The sequence below is a fragment of the Pinus tabuliformis genome, chromosome 8, assembly GCF_031772625.1.
Source record: "Pinus tabuliformis cultivar Carrire ecotype Pingquan chromosome 8, CPIR1, whole genome shotgun sequence".
NCBI lineage: Eukaryota > Viridiplantae > Streptophyta > Pinopsida > Pinales > Pinaceae > Pinus > Pinus tabuliformis.
Window position 1 is genome coordinate 1,125,252,000 of NC_142294.1, and position 24,664 is coordinate 1,125,276,663.

At 36.3% G+C, this 24,664-nt stretch overlaps 1 pseudogene; it reads left to right on the forward strand.

Moving 5' to 3' along the window:
* The first annotated feature begins 7,454 nt into the window (after window positions 1-7,454).
* Window positions 7,455-22,362, forward strand: LOC149239305 (glutamate synthase 1 [NADH], chloroplastic-like; annotated as a pseudogene).
* The last annotated feature ends 2,302 nt before the right edge of the window (window positions 22,363-24,664 follow it).

A 24,664-nucleotide genomic window follows, 5' to 3' on the forward strand; every position in this document is an offset into this window, starting at 1 on the left:
AATATAACATTATCATTCATTTCCCCACATTCACGCACTTTGTCGGCATCTTCAACAACTTTTCTTCAAAAAGCCATACCTTCTTCATCTGGAAGCCGCTTTTAGAGCCGTTTTTTTTAATCAGCCTAATTTTTCGAGATCTTTCCATTGGAACACTTAGTTTCAACATCTACAACTTCAATTTCTGTTACAACGGAAAGTCTATGCCAAGTTATTCTTGACAACACCAACTACTTCCAATGGTGGTCCAACATTGTCGATTTACTTAGAAGTAAAGATCTTTACAGAATAGCGTCAGGCCAAGAAACCAAACCTCAAGATGAAGAAAAGGCAGCAAAATGGGAAAATAGGCAAGATTAAGCACGTGGGTTGATAGGGATGTCTATTTCTCCAGACCTTAGATTCCATATTGCAGAACTTGATACTCCTATTGAAGCAATGAAACAAATCACTAAAGTTTTTGGAATTAAAAATGAAATTAGAGCCCATCAACTCAAAAATGAGTTGCTTACATTGGACCCCAATAATTTTTCTTCCATTGAAGATATTTTTTTCCAAGTTCAAGACCCTTAGACTTCTATTGTAAGGTGTTAAGGTTAAGAAAGAAGATGGTAGCCTTATCTATTCCATTCTTACTAGGTTGGGACCAACCTACTCTAAGTTTGTTTCCACCTCCCATTCTACTAGAGAAGCCTTTATTTCTCCAAGACAAGACTACAAGTACCTCTTTTTTGATGCCTTTTGTGATTCTTTAATAAGAGAACAATAAAAGCTCTTATATATTGGTCTTCTTAATCTTGGAAACTCTTCTAAGAAAGCCTTAGCCGCCCAACAACAACCAAATTCAAAGAGTCCTAAGAAGCAGTATCCTAAAAAGAGTGGTCCTAAACCAAACAAGGGTCCTAAGAAATTTCAGTCTCAAAATGAAAAATCATTTCAACAAAATGATAAGGCAAATAAAAACAAAGGGAAGTAGACTGATAGACATTGCCACTTTTCTAATTGAGATGGCCACTTAGAATCCAAATGCTTTAAGAAGATGGAAGCCTTGGAAGCAACAATTAAGAAGCATAACATCCATTTGGAGCACTCTTCAACTTCAAATTCATCTTCAAGAATAGCACTTTCTGCACGTGGTTATCAAGCATCTTTGTCTCGTTATGCAATAAATGTATCTTCCTCTTCTCATTCTCATGAGTGGCTCATTGATTTTGGAGCTTCTTATCACGTGGCAAAAAAAAAAAACCATGTTTTCTTCTTTAAATGATTGTAACACCAAAAATATATATGTTGGTGATGATAGATCTCTTAGTGTTGTAGGGACTGGAACTATTCATCTAGACAATGGTCAATTTAATGATGTATTATGTGTTCGAACCTTGTCCTACAACCTTCTATCTGTATTCAGATAACTCATTCAGGTGAAGGTAAAATCGTTGAATTTTCACCTCACGATGTTGTAATTAAGGACCTAAGAGATCCTAGACAGATTTTAGCTACTGTCATTACTGATGATTCTACAAGGTTGTATAATTTTAACAACTTTGGGTAATCAAATCTTCCCTTGGTATTTGTCACTCATAATGATGAAGTGAGCAAACTTTTCCATGAGAAATTTGGTCACTTAAACTATCGCTCCCTTTAGAATCTATGTAAAGAAAATATGGTGACAGGTCTTCCAATGGTATCTTGCAGAGATGTTGTTTGTTCCAGATGTGTACTCAGAAAACATCATCAGGATAGTTTTGAAAAACATGCCTCTTGGTACGCCTCAACCCCTTTACATAGTAAATCGCACTCCTACTAAGGTTTTAAAGAATATCACTCTAGAAGAAGCACGAAGCTCAATTAAACTAGATGTAAGTCACTTTCGTGTTTTTGGAAGTGAAGCATGGTCCCATATTCCAGATGAGAAACATAAAGATTTAGAACCTAAGAGTGAAAAATGTATTTTTGTTGGATATTCTGAAGATGTCAAAGGATATAGAATTATTCCACTTAAGTCCAAAAATGTTATCAATAGAAGAGATGTAAAATATGCTGAAAATATATCGGCCTACGAGCCTATTTCGGTGGATGTGCCACCTCTCTCTATCCCTTCTACTTCTAAAAACATTTCTTCTTCAGATGATGACAGTGAGGATGACAATCCTCCCCCACCTTCTCAGGATCCTCTTCAGCTCGTCAACTTCCAAAATGGGTTTGTGCTACTCGGGATGTAGCAGGTGCTCTTGCCGATGATCCTATAGAACAATGACGTACACGTTCTCAGTTCAATAGAGCCTATTCTTTATTGGCTTAAGCTTCAGTGAATTATGATCCTAACACCTTTACAGAAGCTTCAGGCCATCCAGATTGGGATGCAACTCTGAATGAATAATATCATTCATTATTGGTAAATGATACATGGATCTTGTTCCTCCTCGAAAGGGACGAAAACTTTTTAGATGCAAATGGGTTTACAGAACCAAGTATGGAACACATGGAAAAGTTGATAAACATAAAGCTCATCTTGTTGCTAATGGTTTTTCACAATTGAAGGCATTGGCTATATTGAAACCTTCTCCCTTGTTGCAAAAATGAACTCTATCCACCTTGTTCTTTCCCTTGCTACCTCTTTCAAATGGGAAGTCCATTAGATGTATGTTAAATTTGCCTTCTTGCATGGGGACTTGCTTGAAGAAATCTATATGGAACAACCTACTGGCTTTATACAAAAAAACTCTAGCCTTGTATGTCAGCTTAAGAAAACCCTTTATGGTCTCAAGCAAGCCCCTCGGGCTTGGTATGCCAAAACGGATAGATTTCTTTTAGAAACTGGCTTTTCTGAGTGTCATTCTGACAATACTATCTACACCAAGAAAGTGGGAAAGTCTCTTATCATTCTTTTTCTTTATGTTGATGATCTTATCCTTATTGGTAGTGATCCAAACCTTATAAACCATGTGAAGTCCAACTTTAGAAAGAAGTATGAAATGACAGACTTAGGACACTTGCATTATTTTCTTGGTCTTCAAGTCTTGCAATCCAAGGAAGGTATTTCCCTTTCCCAGTCCAAGTATGCTTGTGATCTTCTACACCATTTTCAAATGGAAGACTTCAACCCAGCCCCTTCTCCCTTTCAGTCTAGATCCTGTTATGCCCCTATACCAATAGGTGTCATATTTCATGATTGACTTGGTTTAGCTTTGTAATATGTTTGTACCTTTACTTGTTGCAAAGGTTTTCCATATTTGTAAAAAATCAAAAAATTTAAAAAATGTAAAGAGGGTACACCCTAAAAGAAAAATCAAAGGGTGAAAAGAATAAAAGAAGGTCAAAAAATGAAATAAAATGAACCCCAACAAAAAGAAAGACCAGGAAAGTGTGCAAGTCTAAATGCCACTACTTTTATACTTTTGTGTCATAAAAATTGTGTGTAGTTTGTCACTTATGCCACAATTCATGAATAGTCAAACAGTTTAAGCTTGGCTAGTTCATATTTCAATTTCATGTTTTAGAAGTAGAGAATAAAGGTCTGACCAAACAGTGTAATCTTGGTAGATTATTAGATAGGTAGAGTGAAAAAGGAGCTCAACAGTTTAATCTGAGCCCTTGGATGTAATAAGTGTAGACTTAGATAGGCATCACCATGTAAAAGAAAAGAAAGTTTGATAAGGGTTTGCCAGTCTAAGTGCACCCAAATAAAGAAGTAAAAATGCTAGGTTAAAGTAGGTAGGGTAAGTAGATGATGGTTGCAGAATAATATGTGGTGAATGATGATTCTAAATGTATCAATCTTTTACTTTCATCATGAAGCAAAGGCATGTATTACATGGAAGGCACATCAAGCAAGCAAAGTCAAAAATAATTAACTTCCCTTCTCATTTCCCCTAAATTTTCACTAATTTCCCCTAAGTGCCAAGGTATTTATCAAAGTTAGAGGGGCTCAGAGCATTTCTCTAACTTTTGGAGGGACCCGACCCTCGACCCAATAATTTAAAATGCCTAAATACTTTAAATCAATATTCACCCCTTCATAACATCATTCATTCCCTTGATAAAGTTTTTCCTAAGTAAAATCCTATTTTACTTAGGAAAATTAAAATATTTTCCATAAAAAGACTCATTTTTCACTTAGCCTAAGTTTCAAATATATACATGAAATGTTTAAGACTTAGTGCTTTTTCCATTCAATGTCATATTAACTACTAATTTATGCTATTAAGTAATTTCCCTATAAAAATCTACCCATTCCCGTATTACTATAACTATACAAAATCCCCAAATTTTACATATCCCGCCCCTTGGTTAAAATATAACCATAATACATTCCTAATTGGGATTAATTAGTTAATTTGTAACTAATTAAGAACCCCGACCCCCACTACATTAAATAAGGATTAATTAACCCCCATGGTTAATTAATAACTTTCCCAACCAATCTCGTTGCTCCCGATATGATTAAAAAATATTTAATTGTGTTGGGCCCACCCTCATTAAACTCTCGTCACCTCGCCTCCCCGATAGTCGTCCGATCAAGCCCCCTACATCCAATGACTGTTGTGCATATCGCACAACCCTCTGCAACCGAATGTTAGCGTGCGATCGTGAAGCGGTTTTGCAAACAATTCCCTTGCCACGCGTCACTCATCATATGGTATCGCGTGGATAAGCCCAAATATTGCCCCCCCTCCATGAGCGGTGCGATAAAAAACCACTTATCATCTCCCATTAAATGAAAAAACATCAAATCCTTCCGCTGACACCACTCATCCAAATCCCGAAACCCGCCAAATTCTTAAATTTATATATATACAAAATAGATCATATCATCGTTCTATTCTGCAAACATATACATCCATGCAATTTGAACGTCGAGGTCAACCAGTTCGTGCATTCGACCGTCAACTGCCCTCGGACTTGCAGTCAACACCACCAGAATCTGCCATTACACCTAGTAAACCTGCATTTCATCGCCCTCACTAGAAACAGGTATTTACCAGCTTCCCGTCAAATAAAACCCTGTGAATACTTGTTTTAAGTACAAATTAATTGAAAAGAATCCTAATTCACCATAATTTAGTTACCGCACTTGAAATTCAAGTTCCCCAAACCCTCTGTTTCACCAATTTTACAAAGAAAACCCCAGTTTCCTATCTAAATCCACAAGAACCAGAATGGAAACCCCGGTAGCCCTAAATATTGCACCCATTACCACCCCTCACTGTGATTTAGACTATCTGCCCCTAGCAGATAAGGATTTTCAAATAAAAGACCTAACCACTAATAAAGACCACCTGAAAGTATTTTTCCAATGCCGAGATAATCATTTGAATGGCTATGATGCCATAGGACTGTGGGAATCCAATCTCCCAATGTACTTTCTCCCCTCTGTGCATGTTTTCCCTGACATAATCCATCAGTGCCATGCAAATTATGACCCCAACCTCAGAGCAGTGATGTCTCCCAATCAAACAATCCTCTTCACAATAACTGCAAACTCAATCAATGAGATGCTACAATTTCATCATAGTCAAGCCCTCACCCCCATTTCCCTTGGAGATTTTCTTGAGAAATCAACTAAATTATACCAACCTAAACTCAGTCACCTTTGTCAAACTTTTGTGGATAAGAACTGTCAACCCAAAGATCCCCCTCCTTATGTGTCAACTTTCTTCACAAACACAGGCAAAACTATAGTTGATATGATAGTTGCATTCATGGGATTCAACACCAGTGAATATGTAGATGAATTAACCCTAGTTTTGATGTCCATATTCACCCCTGGTCAGCTCCCTGCTGTCAAGTACAATTATGTTGCATTTATCACTGATAAAATCCATGACCAATTCATGAGGCTGGAGAATGAAAAGGTTTTCAAGTATTCCACATTCATATATCACCTCATCCTCTACTATCAGTCTGAAAAGTTCCCATTTTCTATCAAGAAACTTGATAGAAAGGGTAATCCAAGGTTATTCATGTTTTGTACTTCTGTCTTCCATGAATCTTTTGCTTGCCCTTATACATATAATGAGTTCATTGACCAGTTTTTCCACCCAACGACCACCTTGCTGTCAGGAAATCCTCCTCCTAGGATTAGTGATGAAATTAAAAGGATCCTTCAGCTATCAGAACAATATAGAGTAGGTGACTGGTACTTATACTAGAATTACACAGAGATTAGGGTATATGGTTGCAAGCTTCCTCCATTCAAGCTACCAAAATATGTTCCAATGAGACTGTTTGCTTTGGAATATTATAGACAAATGATCAAGTCAGATTAGATCCATTTTAGCAAGGCCAAGAAGAAAGCACAATTAAGAATCAAGGATCACCTAGGCCCATTTGTCTGCAACAATAGAGAAGTAGGCAAAGTAGCAGAAGCAATCCTAGAAGACGACATGAAATTAAACAAAAGCTTTTGTTGGACTCCATATGACCCCCACAATTTCATCTGTAATAGGAGAATGAAAAATAGACTATCACCATATTTTCATCACAAAATCCCAGAAATTGAGCAATATGCTAACATGGATGAATGGAGGGAAGGGACTCTTGTAGAAATGGATAGTGATCAAGTCAATGTAGAAAATGTAATGAAAGATCTAGAAAAAACACTTGACATGGACTCTTGTGAACAGGTACCAGTTGGGACTTCTCAAAAGCCAACACTAGGGACTAGTGCCTCAACAAAAAATACTTCTCAAAGGCACTCACAGGAAATAAGTGCACCAGTTGCAGATTCATCATAGGAAAACGAACAAGTGACCACTACTCCAGCAACACGGAAATCCAACATGTCAAAACAACCAGAAACCTCTCAAGAATAGGATAAAACACAAACCCACCCAATTCAAGTTAACATGGGATACCACCCAATTTTTCAGACTCCTCTGAATGAGGAAAAGAGCTTAAAAATAGATAGGGAAGTAGCTACCCCTGCCAGTGGACATTCATATCAGCCTGGTGCTAAGAGGCACAGGCTAAATCCCCATTTAGAAGAGGAATTTTTTGAAGAAACTACAGGGAGTCAGAGGAAAGAAGGTGCAGACAGATAGCATACCTTCCCAGTAGGTGGGACACCTTCTAGCTCACAAAGACAGGAGCTGGAAAGATAGCAAAGTGCTGAAGTATCATCCTTCAGGCCTTCAGATAACAAGTCCCTAGATATTAAACAAAAATTCAAAGAAATAAAGGCCATAAACGAACCATTAAGGGTCCAAGTCTACAATCAATATTTGAAGATGGCTCCTACCAATCAGAATAGATTGATGTCAGCCTATGACATCAAGGAAGGAAAAATGCAGATGAGCTTTTTTAAGCCCAAAGTACAACAGCCTTAGTCAATTGCAGACTACCTCAAAACTGATTTTGAGGTCATGGCCAAGGAAATTCACCCCCTAGATCAAATTGAATTACATAAGCAGACAGGGGAGATGGTGTATTCCACCCTAACAAGTAAAGCCATGATGGCCCAAAGATTAGAAAATTTGTTAAACAATACCACTGCTCAACTACAGCTAGAAAGAGCCTCCTCACAAGCTAAAGGCAATAGAATCAAATCACTGGAGGAGTTGGTTATTGGATTGGGTCATAACCCAAAACATGTAAGAGCTGCAGAGGCCTTGATAAAGAAAAAAAATGAAGACGTAGCTGCCTTGAGAAAGCAGTTAAAGCTGCCTCCATCAAGGCATCCACAGACTGCTGAAGTTATTCAAAAGAAGTCTGAAGGAGAGCTTATGGACTTAGTCCTTAAGATAAATGAACAGTTGAAGGAGATTGAGCAGGAATTAGAAAAATCACTAAAGAGCAGGCAGAGTGAGTCAACCTCTCAGCCTCAGAATGTGATACCAGTGGTCTCCACGGTAGTCCCATCAACACTTGCAACAGCTCTTGCACCTAATGTCCCTCTGGTTACAGCTAAAACTATTCAGGCAATAGGTACAACAATAGGTACAACATAGGCAGAAACTTCAGGTCAAAGCACAGAAGAATTAATTAAATCAATGGAGGAAATGAAACTCCAAGTTTTTGAGCTCCAAAAAGTTAAAGAAAAATTTGTCACCTTGGAGCAGAAATATGATGTTTCAAAGATTAATTTTGCTGAAGAAGTGAGGAAAAATAAAGGCTTAGCCCAACAAGTCAAAACATTGGAGAAGGACCTCACATTTGAAAAGCCTTTAACGGATATTAGGAAGATTCTATGGACCAACATCACTCAATCAATAAATGATGTTTGGTCATCAATATAGATCATTTTTGAACAGATTGAACTGGTTAAAGTTGCTCTTCAAGAAATTGCCAAAACTAGGGATGAGCTAGGAGGTAAGCCTGAGGAAGCTATCAGGCTGATAAAATTTTTGAACAACAGGTCCAGGCATCAATTAGAGTAGCTGAATATTGAAGACAGAACTGCAACCATCCTTGAAATCAAAAAAGTTTTGACCAAAAGGTCTCTAATGCAGAACCTAGAAAGAAAATGCCAAAACATGCAGGAGGATATAGATGAATTTATGGAAAAGTTTGGCATTTTACAGAGCAAAGGACTTCCCAGTCCTTTAGTTATTAATGATAAATTGATAAGGCATGAAGATTATATTGAAAAATTGGGTAAATATGCAAATAACCAAGCCAGTTCATTAGCTAGTGCATCTGCACCCAAGGAACTACCTACAAGCAGAGTTCTCTATGACAGTCTAGAGAACCTTTTTTATGTCGAGCACGAATTAAAACATTTGTTTCTAGTTCAGCCCAATTTTTTAAAATATACTGAGGCTGATGAAATATTTAGGAAGCTACAAAGAACAAGGATACCAAGGGATGATTGGTGGTCAGATATGACAGAAATTTTGTGATTTACCTTGCTAAAATCAAATATTTACCATGGTCAATTTTGGTAAAAGAAGGTAAATGAGGATAAAGCAGGTGAAGTGTATTAGAACAGGTTAAAGAGTATTAGTCGAAAGTCAAAAGCAAGTAGCCAACACAAAATTACAAGCTAGACAACAAGATGCTCAATCATAGGGCCTGCCTCCAGCTCATTCACAAAAAAAGGGACAACAAGGCAGCAACTCACTTTCAGTTTCTATCTTCGAGACCATCTGTCTCTACTTTTATGTAAAATATATTTAGCTTTCCTAGATTATATCTCTCTTTGTTAAGAGATATTTTATTGTAAATTTTTGTATAAGTACTTCCTCATTCAGAGTACTGGGGGTGGATTCTTAGACATTTCTGTAAACTTGTTATTTTGGAAAAGAAGTGCTATTGGAACAACTCTTGTATGGCTAGCTGGAAGCAGTGAATAAAGCAAAGGACTTTCATAGGATTCATGTGCAAAACAATGGTCAAATAAGTATTCTATATCTCTTGTTTATTATTGTTTTTCCTCTGTTTATTAATAGTCATATGTGTTTTCATGAAATCTGAATGATAAACGAAATAATGATATCTCAGAAAGTGCTTTATTGCAATCTATTTTAAAAGATTTATCTTTCTTAATGTTTTCTTCAAAACTATTATAGACAAGGAATTCTTAGTTGCTCCTTGTTTCTTAGTTTTTCACTGTGGTCATTTAGTAAGAAATTCTTAATTGCTTTTTATTAGTGATCGCCCACTTTCCCTCCCCTCAAAACTCGTTGAAGGATTCTTAACTACCCTTCCTCCCTTTTGAGACCATTCCACCCTTTCAGATACCATTTGCCTCTTGTTTTGCTATCTTGCCCTTTGAAGCCCTCCTTTTTTGAATCAACCCAATCGAATTAAGCCATTTTCAGTTGACTCCATAGCCCAATGGCTTGAAATACTTTATTTTACCCATATGTTCCTAAATTTGACCACCAATCAAAATAAAAACCCCCAAGCTTTCATACCTAGCCTAATACCTTAATAAACAAAGCTAAATCATAAAGAGAGAGGCCTCTCTGAGTACATATTGGCTAGATTCTGTACTTAAAAGTTGGTTTGTGGTTACCTCGGACACCTTTCCTTGTCTTGACAACTTCTAGGAAAATCTGAGTTATAACAGAGCCAAACTTTCAATCACTTGTACTTCCCCTGAAGTTGATGCTACCTTATACCATCAATTTTTAGGAAAAAATTTGTATCTAACCCATACTTGTCCTGACCATTCCTTTGTTGTTGGCCTTATTGCTCGGTTTATGAAAAACCCACATGAAATTCATTAGAAAGCAACTAAAAGAATACTTCATTATGTTCGAGGTACAATTCAGTTTGGGATTCATTACAATGCAGAAGCATCTCCTCTATTGGTTGGTTTCACTAATTCGGATTGGGCTGGTGACCTTGATGATCGGAAGTCTACTTCAAGTTATGTGTTCACTCTTGGTTCAGGACCTAGTACGTGGGCTTGCAAGAAACAAAGTGCCATTTCTCTTTCTTTAGTAGAAGCTGAGTATCGTGGTGTTGTAAAAGCTAGTAAGGAAGCCCTGTGGCTTCGTCAAATTCTATAAGAGTTTGGCTTTCAATAGTAGCATTCGACTACACTTTGGTGTGATAATCAAAGTGCCATTCAACTATGCAAAGATCCAGTCCAGCATCAGCACAACAAACACATTGAACTGCACATGCACTTCATCAGAAAATTCATTCATGACCATGTTCTTGAAGTGCAATATTATTCAACAGATGATCAAGTTGCAAACATCTTTACAAAGGCTCTCATAGAGGTGAAGTTTACTAAACTTTGATTTATGGTTGGAATTCAGGAAGTTGTCACTAAGGGGGGATAGGCTGTAATGCCTCCTTCCTTCTCCTATTGTGTCATATTTTTACATCCTTCAATCCTATCCCAAGTTGTTCTTAAGGGGGGATGTTAGGATATTCTGACACATAAGAAATAGTTAAGTATAACTTGGTCTAGTGTAGAGTTAGGTAAAGTGTGTTTCTCTATTATGTACTTTTGTAACATACAATTTGACGGTCATGATATGTTCTAGACATGAAGTGATCTGACGGTTCATTCTCTCCTCGGTATTACCGACACTTGATCCGTGGCTTAACATCCAATTGGTCCATGATCTCTATTTAAAGAGCATGGAGGGTCATTTGTAGGGTAACTGTTCATGAGAGAAGCTTATGTAAATTTTCATTCTTTTATTAATAAATTGCCTGAAGTGGCTACATTAGCTCAGGCAGTGGACTGTTTCCTTCTTTGAGGGTTTTAACCATGTCAAGAATATTGGTGTATTGATCTGTGATATGTTTGTGAGCAGTGTCCTTTGGTGTTCTGTCTGAGGAACTTACCCTGTAAATTCCTACAATTTAAGCATGAAACATGGAAAACTGGGGACACTCGAGAAGATGTAAGAAGCTCCAATCTGTATGCCATAGTACCAATCTTTTGTAGAACCTTGAAAGGACCATAGAAATTTGGTGATAATTTATTATCCTTCTTAGCTTGCTCAAGGGACATTTTTTTTATGGTTGTATTCATAAAAATACCCAGTCACCTATATCAAAACTTCTTTCGTTGCGGTGTTGATATTCCTGTTGTTTCACTTGATTCTCTGTGAAAGTGAGGCTATCCTTTTTCTTCTTCATATGTCCTTCTATCTTGAGAGTTTGAGGAGTGTTAATTCCCGCCAATGCATTACAAGATGTGGTCGGATTCATTTCTTCTTTCTTTGGGGTTGGTTCCTGGTGTATATCCTCTTCTTTTGACATTTCTTGATCCTTTTCTTCCTCCTCTTCACAATCAATGTAAAATAATTTATTCTCAACACACTTATGTCCTTTAGTGTATTTGTTATCACAACTGTAACAAAGGTCATTTTCTCCTTTTTCTTCCAATTGTTGTGGCATCAACCTTGTAGATTGTGGAATGCTAGGAGCAACAACACTTCCATCGTTATAATTGTGAGTGGTAGGATTTCTTGTTGCCATAATTTTTCTTTCCAACCTAAATGCCTTCTCTAATGAATTAGGTTCCCAAAGATGAACCTCATGTTGAATGTTATCGTTTCAAGTCCCTATGAAAACATCAATCCTCTGCTTCTCTGGAATATCATTTACCCTTATATTCAATTTTTGGAAGTTCTCAATGTGCTCTGCCATTGAACCCTTTTGTTTGAGATTTATTAATTGGCTAAAGAAGGTGTTTCTCTTTGTATCCTCATAATTTTCTACAATTTTCTCCATGAAAATTGACCAAGTGACAAGTGGTTTACGAGAACAAGCCCTTTATACCATAAAAATTGATTCGGTTCTAAATATAAAGATGCAATACATTCCTTTTGTAATAGTTGCACATCGTGTAGATCAAAATATTTCTCCATCTGTAGTATCCATGCTATGTGATCCTTGCCATAAAACTTCCTCATATCGATCTTTTGAATATGGTGGGTCTTCAATTCAATGTTAGATTCTATGAAATCATGATTAACATTTATTTTTTTCTCATCATGAGTTTCCTCTACTACCTTTTCGTCATTAGGAGGCATTTCTTGTAGCAGCTTTGTCCCACCTTCCTTCAAACCTTCCATGTATTTCTTCAATCTGCTTCCATGGCACATATAAAACTATTTATCTTAGCTTCGATCAGATTCTTAAAATCAATCCATCCAATTTTTCTTACTAGGTGTTTCTATTTTCTTGATTCAAGTCATTATTTTTCTTGCTTTTAAGAGCTCGATATTTAAACGAATGTAAATCTGTAATTTCATATCTTCAAGTTCTAAAATTTTGGCCAGTGGTATCCCTCTAATTCCTCTTTCTAACCCCACCAGTCTGATCAATATTAGCTTCTTCAATAAAGAGTTATGCCAAATCTCCTACGATGGCCTGATTATAGACTGGTTCAGTAGAGAGAACTTGTACGACCTTTCACATATCACTATTTCTACCTTAACACCTGAAATAAATACAAAGAAAATTAAAGTTCGTCCTCTTTACATAACTTCTTACGAAATTTCAATATGATGCACAGAGAGAACGTTATGACAATTTTCCCAGGGTCACCTATTTGGAAGGTAGTTTGGGAGTCTCCAAAATCCCTTAATGTCTTGGACTGTATCTCAACAAATATAGGGAAACAAGATCTGAAATTCAGGCTTGAGCTTCACCAATATTTTGGCTCAAATGAGTTTTAATTTTAGAGCCTGAACCTTTGTAGAAAAATAATTATAGCGAAAATTCCACGATGACCTGTTTGAGATGGAATTCTGGAGTTTGAAAAAACCCTAACTTCCTCAGATCATATCTCCAAAAATATAGCGATATAAGATCTGAAATTTGGACCAGAGGTTCATAACAATTTCGGTTCAAATGATTTTTTTTTGCTACTAAAACTTCATAGAGAAAAAATTATAACGAAAATGCCATGATTACCTGTTTGGAGCAGCGAAACCCTAGAATCCAAATCTCTAATACAAAATGTTATGCAACTAGCTCACAAAATAGAAAAGATAGATAAACAGCTTAAAAATCAACCTCTTCGAGGGGGAAACCTCCTTTACATTACATAAATGAACAATTATTGGATGATACAAATGAAAAGACCTCCTTTCTATATATAGGAGTTTAAGGGGTCATAATATAATCATAACCGACATAAAAATAAAAATGTAAGGGCACAACAATAACAATAGTGGGCTTCTATGGGGCAAAATATAATAATATGGGGACTACATGGGTACAAAAATATAATAAGGTGGTTTCACTAATAAAAATGAGGGGTTACAATAGTAGTATAGGGACCTAACAGTCTCTCAATCCACTTAGCTTCCCAGTCTCCCTTGCCTCCTGAAACTATGTAGTTTGTCCTCCCATGGCACCATCCTGCAGCAATCATTGTCTGCTTGAACTACGAAATTATGTTTTTTAGTGGGCATTGCGTAAATTTTCCCTCAGTGGGAACTGTGCAATCTTATCCCTCAATGCAGACCAATCACTGAGAATTCCCCCTTGATCTAATACCAGTTCTAGCTCAGTCAATAGATAATCATGCAACATCTTAGACTAGGGGTTTATCGAACTGATGTCATCTTGTCTTGAGTGGATTGCAAATACTGGAATTATACCATGCTATAGAAAGATTATGAAGAAGGAGATTAAGAAGGAGGACATGTTAGATGGCACTTAAAGAGACAAGGAGAAAATATAATCATCACATAAGAAGACCAAGGAACCCTGAGGTATGAGAGAAGATCAGAGATCATGACCGCATGAAAAACTCCATCTGATCCACAACCCTTTGGAGGGTAGGTAAGAAAAACAAAACACATATTTCATGAAGTTGAAATGTACCTACCCCTCGTGCTTCAGTAAGATTGTACAAACTCTTCTTACTCCTTTGTAGTGGGTTTCTCTCTCGTGCTATGTTTACCAAATATGGAGGCTAATATTTAACAATGTGCAACATAGATTATCCTAAAAAATGAAACATGGAAAGTAGTTGGAAAAGATGCATGATGTTGACATGGTTAGAGACAAGTAGATGACCACCCATAGAGATATCTATTAGTCAGTCTAGCACACCTTGAAACCTTCAACATACAAGACATGCAACTCTTCTTTGCTCCTCAGTTCGGTTGGCTCTGCAGTGCTTTCTGTCACTCTGTTTCTTCTTGGTATTTATTAGGTTTGTCTTATTTTGTGAAATATGTAGGTCTTCGTACTTGTCAATATGAGTCGGTATGGGATAATGGAGGCATGTTTTGCCTCTTCCATGTTTGGAAAAAATAACAGGAGGCCAAAGTGGAGAAAAACGATAGGAATTCAGAAAAAAAGGTAATTTTGTTTAGATGAAATTCCATGAAGGGATTGCATAATTTGGTTGCCTGGGAGCATTTGAGGGTGTTGAATTTATTTGAGCAATCAAAATCTATAATTGCAGCCAATTTAATAGTGAATTTTAGTAAATATCACATTTGTTAGATTCCAATAAGGGAAAATAAAAAAAGGGGAAAATAATTGGCCAGTTATCAAACTCCAATAGGAGTCCACACCGAAAGACCAAAGCAAGGTCTTTAGTGAGGTCCTCAGTTTGCACTAAGACAGTCAGGGGGGTTGCATTCTCTGCTATACTATGCTCACAAATAAATAGAGAGTTAGGAAGGCCTCTATCGATCCTTTTATGATTTTAAAAATCCTAAGAATATACTATGGTCCTGTAAGATGAACCTTGTGGACTCAAACAAAACAAGCTTATGAAACCTAAAAGCCTGAAAATAAATCTAAGGATATATATCTTAAGTACTATATCATGACAATTATTTGACATGGGATCTCCTACTACTGTGGATGCCTAGCTATATGGTTTTGCGCATACATAATGCATGCATGCATAGTTTATCCATAGACCAAAATGTATTTCTTGAGAAATGCATAAAGAATTGCATGGATAATGGTAAATTCCAGCTAGAAGTGAAGGAAATGGCACAAAATCTAATTATACTTTTATCTCCACTAGGGAAACGTAGGCCTCAAAGACGCTAAAGATAGCCAACATGTGACTATAGAACTATAATGAAGGGGCATATCACCATCATCAAGCTATTGCAGGCTATAAAGTAGTGATGACCATAAGTTGTATTCACCATATGATTGGGGATCTCTAATGGAAGAGTTAAGATGGTCATATAACCCCTAGTTCTTCAGTAAGATTGTACTACTATTCTTACTCCTCTGTATTGAGTTGCTCTCTCGTGCTATGTTTACCAAATATGGAGGCTTATATTTAACAATGTGCAACGTAGCTTATCCTAAAAATTGAAACATGGAATGTAGTTGGCAAAGATGCATGATGTTGAGGTGGTTAGAGATAAGAAGATAGCCACCCATAGATATTTCTATCAGTCAGTATAGCACATCTTGAAACCTTCAACATCGAGACATCCAACTCTTCTTTGCTCCTTAGTTCGGTTGGATCTGTAGTGCTTTCTGTCACTCTGTTTCTACTTGGTATTTAGTAGGTTTGTCTCTTTTTGTGATATATGTAGGTCTTCGTACTTGTTAATATGAGTCAGTATAGGATAATGGACCCATATTTTCCTCTTCTCCATTTGGAAAAAATAACAAGAGGCCAAATTGGTGAAAAACTATAGGAATTCAGAAAAAAATAATTTTGTTTAGATGAAATTCCATGAAGGTATTGCATAATCTAGGTGCCTAGGAGATTTTGAGGGTGTTGAATTTATTTGAGCAATCAAAATCTGTAATTTTGGTCAATTTAATAGTGAATTTTAGCAAAGATCACATTTCCTGATTCAAATAAGGGAAAATCAGAAAAGGGGCAAATAATTGGCCCATTATCAAACTCCGATAGGAGTCCACACTGAAAGAGAAAAGCAGGGTCTTTAGTGAGGTCCTCAGTTTCCATTGAGACAGTCATGGGGGTTGGATTCTCTGCTATACTATGCTCACAAATAAATAGAGAGTTGGAAGGCCTCTATCGATCTTTTTATAATTTTAAAAATCCTAAGAATATCCTATGGTCCTATAAGATGAACCTTGTGGACTCAAACAAAACAAGCTTATGGAACCTAAAATCCTAAAAAACAATCTAAGGATCTATATCTTAAGTACTATATCATGTCAATTATTTGACATGGGATCTCCTACTATTTTGGATGCATAGATATATGGTTGTGCATATACATAATGCATGCATGCATGGTTTAGGCATAGACCAAAATGTATTACTTGAGAAAGGAATACAACATTGCATGGATAATGGTAAATTCTAGCTAGAAGTGAAGGAAATGCCACAAAATTTGACTATACTTTTATATCCACTAGGGAAAGGTATGCCTCAAAGAAACTAAAGATAACCATCATATGCCTATAGAACTATGATGAAGGGGCATAGCACTATCATCAAGCTATTGCAGGCTATAAAGCAATGATGTTCGTAAGTGGTATTCACCATAGCATTGGGGATCTCTCATGGAAGAGTTAAGATGGTCATAATTCCTTCCCTAATAGTGTGGTGTGGAGTAACAAGGAAAATATTAATGGTCATATACCCCTAGTGCTTCAGTAAGATTGTTATCAAACTCCCATTATCAAACTCCAGTAGGAGTCCACACCAAAAGAGAAAAGCATGGTCTTTAGTGAGGTCCTCAGTTTCCATTGAGACAGTCATGGGGGTTGGATTCTTTGCTATACTATGCTCACAAATAAATAGAGAGTTAGGAAGGCCTCTATCGATCTTTCCATGATTTTAAAATTCTTAACAATATCCTATGGTCCTATAAGATGAACCTTGTGGACTCAAACAAAACAAGCTTATGGAACCTAAAAGCCTGAAAAGAAATCTAAGGATCTATATCTTAAGTACTATATCATGTCAATTATTTCACATGGGATCTCCTAGTATTGTGGATGCTTAGATATATGGTTGTGCACATACATAATGCATGCATGCATAGTTTATGCATAGACCAAAATGTATTGCTTGAGAAAGGCATAAAGCATTGCATGGATAATGGTAAATTCCAGCTAGAAGTGAAGGAAATGCCACAAAATCTAATTATACTTTTATCTCCACTAGGGAAAGGTAGGCCTCAAAGACACTAAAGATAGCCATCATATGCCTATAGAACTATGATGAAGGGGCATAGCACCATCATCAAGCTATTGCAGGCTATAAAGCAGTGATGATCGTAAGTGGTATTCACCATAGCACTGGGGATCTCTCATGGAAGAGTTAAGATGGTCATAATTCCTTCCCTAACAGTGTGGTGTGGAGTAACAAGGAAAAGATTAATGGTCATATACCCCTAGTGCTTCAATAAGATTGTACAAACTCTTCTTACTACTCTGTAATGGGTTTCTCTCTTGTGTTATGTTTACCAAATATGGAGGCTAATATTTAACAATGTGCAACATAACTTATCCTAAAAACTGAAACATGGAAAGTAGTTGGAAAAGATGCATGATGTTGATGTGGTTAGAGACAAGAAGATGGCCACCCATATAGATTTCTATCAGTTAGTGTAGCACATCTTAAAACCTTCAACATCCGAGACATGCAACTCTTATTTTCTCATTAGTTTAGTTGGCTTTGCAGTGCTTTCTGTCACTTTGTTTCTGCTTGGTATTTAGTAGGTTTGTCCCTTTTTGTGACATATGTAGGTCTTCATACTTGTCAATATGAGTCGATATAGGATAATGGACCCATGTTTCGCCTCTTCCCCATTTGGAAAAAATAACAAGAGGCCAAACTGGTGAAAACCTATAGGAATTCAGAAAAAGTAATTTTGTATAGATGAAATTCCATAAAGGGATTGCATAATTTGGGTGCCTGAGAGATTTTGAGGGTGTTGAATTTATTTGAGAAACTGAAATTTGTAATTTCAATCAATTTAATAGTGAATTTCAGCAAAGATCACATTGCCAGATTCCAATAAGGGAAAATCAGAAAAGGGGAAAATAATTGGCCCGTTATCAAACTCCAATAGGAGTCCACACAGAAAGACTAAAGCAGGGTCTTTAGTGAGGTCCTCAGTTTCCATTGAGATAGTCATGGGGGTTGGTCATGTCTACTAGCTTTTTCCAATAGTTTGATGGGGATTTCATCTAGTTGTCATTGGTATATCGAAATTTAGTGTACATAAATTAAATATCTCGTTCTCAGAAAAATTGTAAATCTCATTGATGATTTGAAAATCAACTTCTCATACTTCTGTGTGTATGGCTTCCCACTGACATTTTCTTTGAGAAATAATAAACAAATAAACTGGTCATCCTTTCATGAAATAAATAATAATAAATTCACATGAATTTTTTGACTTGGTGCTTTAGACTTTCTTTGGCAACGAAGAAAGTCTCTGAATCCTGTAGACCATGAAAGTGTATCTGACTATTTTAATGGATTTTGCTGCAGAATTCTAATCTAGGAATTAGAATCAACATAAAGCTGGTCTCTGAATCTGGAGATGGAGTGATAGCAAGTGGTGTAGTAAAGGGTCAGACAAATCATGTATTTATTTAAGGACATGATGGTGGTACTGGAGCATCTCACTGGACAAGAATTAAAATGGTTGGGCTTCCATGGGAACTTGGGCTAATAGGCTCATAAGAGATTAGTGGTTAATGACTTGCATGGTCGTACAGTTCTACAAGTAGATGGTCAACTGAAAACAACAAGAGGTGTTGCCATAGATGCTCTCCTTGGTGCATAAGATTTTGATTTTAGTACATCACCCTTTATCAGTCTAGGTTGCATCATGATGTGTAAATGTCACAAAATCACATGTCGTCTTGGTATTGCTACTGAAGATCCTATTTTAAGGGAAAATTTTGTAGGAGAACCAGAACATGTCATTAATTTCTTCTTCATGCTTGCTGAAGAGGTTTGTGAACTTATGTTTGAGATGGGTTTCAAAATTGTAAAGGATATGGTCGGCCATGCAGATATGCTAGATATGGATAAAGAGGTTATAGACAGTAATGAGAAGCTTGAAAATGTCGATATTTCTTTGCTACTTCGGCCTATAGTGGAGATTCACCCAGAAGTTGCTCAATATTGTGTTCAAGCCCAAGATTATGGTCTAGATATGGCCTTGGACCAAGAGTTGATCACAATTTAAGGAATGTGAATAGAGATTTTGGTACAATGCCTAGCCATGAAGTTACAAAAAGATACAATATGACAGGTTTACCCACAGACATGATTCTTGTAAAATAACAGATAGTGCAAGTTAGATACTTGGGGCATTCCTTTGTTCAAGTGTTACCCTAGAGTTGGAAGGGGACATAAGTGATTATGTTTGTAAGGGTTTATCAAAAGACAAGATAGTCGTTTACCCTCCTAGAAGAAGCTAGTTTGATCCTAAAGAAAACATTGTCATTGGGAATGTTGCTCTATATGGGGAAACAAGTGGAGAAGCATACTTCAATGGCATGGAAGTAGAGAGGTTTTGTGTGAGGAATTCAAGTGTGAAAGAAGTGGTTGAAGGAGTAGGAGATGATGGATGTGAATACATGGCTGGTGGAACTATGGTCATCTTGGGAGAAACTGGGAGGAATTTTGTAGCTAGAATGAGTGTAGGTATTGCCTATGCTCTTAATGTTAATGGAAAATTTGATTCCAGATGCAATCTCGAGTTGGTAGACCTTGAAAATGTTGAAGAGGAAGATGATGTCATGACACTGAAGATGATGATACAACAACACCAACGTCACTCTAACAGTTAGCTGGCAAGAGAATTCCTTGCTGATTTTGAATCTTTCCTCCCAAAGTTTGTGAAAGTATTCCCATGATACTATAAAAGAGTGTTCCAAGAAATGAAGGCTAGGAATACTATGAAGGAAGCAGAGGAGGCTGACTAGATGAAGAAATATGCCTTTATGGAATTGAAGAGGATGGCAAAATGTGCTTCAAATCAACATGAAAAAATGACAAGGCTTACAAGGTACATTTTCATGTAGTTCAACTCATTTTTTGTTTATTTTAATTTCAATTGTATAACATGTATATCATCATCAAATATTAACTCCATCGTATAAAATCCTTGACTCTTTCAAATGATTTGACAATGTCATCAAATATTAAGTTGTATAAATGTTGAGTGTGATGGCTTGGTCATGGGGCTAACATTTCTATCTAGTTTGCAACAAAGTGAAAAGAAAGTGGTGGCACAGGCGCAAAGACCTACAAAACTAGAAAATGTAGTTAAGCAACATGGTTTTCTGATGCATGAGAGTGAGAGTCTTGCATATAGAGATGTTGTAGCATAGATGAATGATTAGAAAGAAGTGGTTGAGGAAAAAAAGCGAAGGCCACTATTGAAGACACAATTAGATAGGTGTATGAATTGTGGAACTCGCTTTTGTCATCAATTTAAAGTCCAGACATCATTTATTTGCCCCTAATTATTTATTAAAATAGCAAGTGAAACATAATGTAGTGATACAATTCAAAATTCATATGTTATAACTTATATTCACTGTTTGAGTGTTTGTCTTTTTGTATATTGCAAAGCTTCTTAATTACATTCCTTGTTCATGTATATTTTTTGTTTTGCTATATTGTACACTTGTTTGTATTATGAACATGTGAAACTTCTTCCTCCATGTAGGATAACAATGGATTTCCTCTTGGGAACAAAATACCTCAGTGGAATGAATTAGTGCACCAAGGGAATTGGCGAGAAGCATTGGACCAACTGTTGGAAACAAATAATTTTCTAGAATTCACTAGATGTGTATGCCCTACCCCTTGTGAAGGTTTGTGTGTACTAGGAATAATTGAAAATATAATCTATTAAAAGTATTCAATGTGCCATCATTGATAAAGCTTTCGAAGAAGGTTATATGTTTCCATGTCCACTTGAGAATAGGACAAGGTATTTGCCTTTATAATTCTTAATGCCATTCTTATGATGCTTATCACTTTGAAAATAATATGTATATTTTCTATGATGTTTTGAACTAGATCTTGATATGGATGAGTCATTGGGTGTAGGAAGAAAGTTGTTATAATGGGAAATGGGCTAGCTAGTTTGGTTGTTGCTGATCAACGTAATAAATCTCATGGGCACTCTATCATTGTTTATGAATGTGCTAATCAAATTGGAGGTTTGACGATGTATGGAGTTCCTAATATGAAAAACAAACTTGATGTTATCTAATGACGTGTTGATCTAATGGTAGAGGAAGGTGTTAACTTTTTTATGAATGCAAATTTTGGAGTTGACTCTATTTTCTCTATGGATAAGCTTGACACTCAAAATGATGTTATGATTTTGGCATGTGGTGCAACAAAACCAAGGTACACTTTCTATATTTGATTTCAATTTAGATTTTTCCCATAGGAGTCAAGGCCCTTGTTGTACAGTGTCAATTTATTATATATATATAAATTGCAGGGATCTTCCTATGCCTGGTCGTGAATTAATGGGAATACATTTTTCTATGGAGTTCCTTCATTCAAATACCAAGAGTTTGTTGGACAATGGATTGCAAGATGGAAAGTTTATTTCTGCAAAAGGGAAAAGGGTTGTTGTCATTAGAGGAGGAGACATTGGAACTGATTGTATAGCAACAACCATAAGACATGGATGTAGCAATGTTGTGAATTTGGAGCTCCTTCCACAACCCCCCAATTCTCGTGCTCCTGGGAATCTTTGGCCTTAGGCTTGTCTTTATTCATCTTCATCTAAATAAAAATTAGCTATCTATTATTTTCTAGCATGTTGTATCCTAGTACAATTCCATGATTATGGGTCTTTGTTCACTTTTTGGTAGTGGCCTAAGGTTTTCCAAGTAGATTATGGCCACCAAGAAGCTATTACCAAGTTTGGTAAAGATCCCAAGTCATATGAAGTGTTGAAAAAAAGGTTTATAGATGATGACAATGGAAATGATAAAGGGCTTGAATTGATCAAGGTAAAATGGGATTTCTTGGACTAGAACAGGTATGCTATATATTTCTAAGCATCAAAGTTGTTGCTAAGGTGATATAAAACTTTAAATTTTTATTGATAAGCACAATATAATGATTTGGGTCCAATCTAAATTTAGTTGACAACATTCATTGCTGGACTATGTTTTTTTCTTTGGAAAATTGAGTAATTCAATGATATTACAACCTTCCCAATCCATAACATTGAATACACATCTTTTCAACATTTATATTTTGTGTCTAAAAGATACTGGACATACACACCATATTTTCTAGAGTTTCTCCATTTACCTCCTCACTCTAACTTCAGTTTTTTATTTGGTTTGATAGATCATTGTAGAGAAGCTTGATATGGAAAGGGATAACAGGTCAAATTTCAAAGCCAACTTTGGTGATTTTTCAACAAGTGTTGATGGTGTTTTTGTTGTTGGTGATTGTAGACGTGGATAATCACTAGTTGTTTGGGCCATTGTTGAAGAAAGACCAACAACTGCCTAGATAAATAAATTTGTGATGAAGGAATACCAGTTGATCAAAACTTGTAAGAGAGTGGAGGACAAGGATAAACACCCAATGTTCACTTTCAAAACATAAGTGCCCCTAGGAAACTTGTTGTAGAAATTCATAATCCCAAGAAAAATGGAAACAACATGCCGAACATGCCACTCACATGCCTTGTTATTGAAGTTGTGAAAGGAATCAAAGGTCGAGTGCTCTGCTTCGAGTGTCTCACATTGCTATTCATTAATACTAACAAGGAGGGTATTTTGGAAGCATTAACTGCCTGGTCCAAGGCCTTTGTGATGGAAAAAGGGTCTATACAAGACATTTTAGTCCCAATGGACATTTCATCATTTGCATTTATATCCCATTTTCTACCTATGTACACTGGCTATGATGTTGATGTTTGAAATCCATAATTATTCCCTTGGAGGAGTGCAAATGTGGTTTCCTAGTCCTTTTTCTTGACATGGCACCTGAATTTTCTCTTAGGATTCTGCATGGTGATAGATGTTTAGTGGTGCAGAAGGAGAAATGAATCTTTGAGTGTATGGAGGTAGTTGACAAGAGAAATTTAGAAAAAATATTAAAAAATGGATAACTTCTATGTTTGAATGACAGATCCAAGAAGGGCTCAAGATGTGCATGAACATAACTCCTGGTCCTACAACCATTGTGCAGGTTTGGTTTTATTTTTCTATTTTTTATCTGTTTTTTTCTAGTATACTATTTGATTTGGTTTTTTAGTAACTTTCTTGGAAAAAAATACAGGGATGTTGAGGCACGCATTGCAATATTGTTGTCTTTGGGTTCTTGGATTGCAAAATCAGCAGATGACTTTGTACATGATGTTTCTTCTTTCTTTGCTATGGGACTTAAAGAGAAGGAAAATTTGCGAAGAGCACACCTTCGTAGTCTGAAATTAGCACGCTAGAACTCAAAGATTTTGATACAGGTAAATATTGTGGTCTAGATCTAATGGTTCAAAAGTTTCAAGTTATAAATGATCTTATAGATTTAAATATATTGTTTTAAATTAAATATGCCTATCTTGAAATTTCTTTTGAAGATGGTATTAATTGAATTAATTGCTTTATATTTTTCAACTAGATGATACCTTTGGTGGAGCCATTGATACAACTTGCTAAAAGTGGTGCTTCTAAGCATGCACAAAGACTAGAGGGAATGTATGCTCTACTTCTTGTAGCAAATATTGTGATTGTGGATACGAAATCTAGTTAGTGACATATTTCTCATACAAGGCCTTTCATTTCTATCCATAAAATGGAGAGACAGATAGTCACCCATGTTCATAGGATCGATGGATGTAAATTAACTATACAAAAGATTGCAAATAACAGAAAGATGTCAATATCTAGATTTTGTTCTTATCTCAATGTGACAATGGTTTGTTGTACTAAGGAGATCTATCTGGTTTGTCACTACTATGCGAAGTCACAAGTAGACTCTAATGTCTCAAGGGTTACAATCATTGTTGAATTTTACTTAGCAGTTGGTGCCTATGCTTGGAAGTGATCCTAACATACCCTTTTTTAAGAGTCTACTATATCATATCTCCATTACCTTCCTCTGTATAAATTATGTTTATCCCTTATGGACTCATATGTTGTGCATCTTATTAGTATGTGTGTATCTTATAAATGTAAAATATATGAGGCATTCTCCATTCTCCAACCCTGTATTGATTGTTCATATTTTCACCTTTGATGCAAACCAGCATTTATTCCATGTGATCATCAACTTTCTTCTCCATGAACTAGTAGAAAATGGTGAAATTAGTGACTAGGT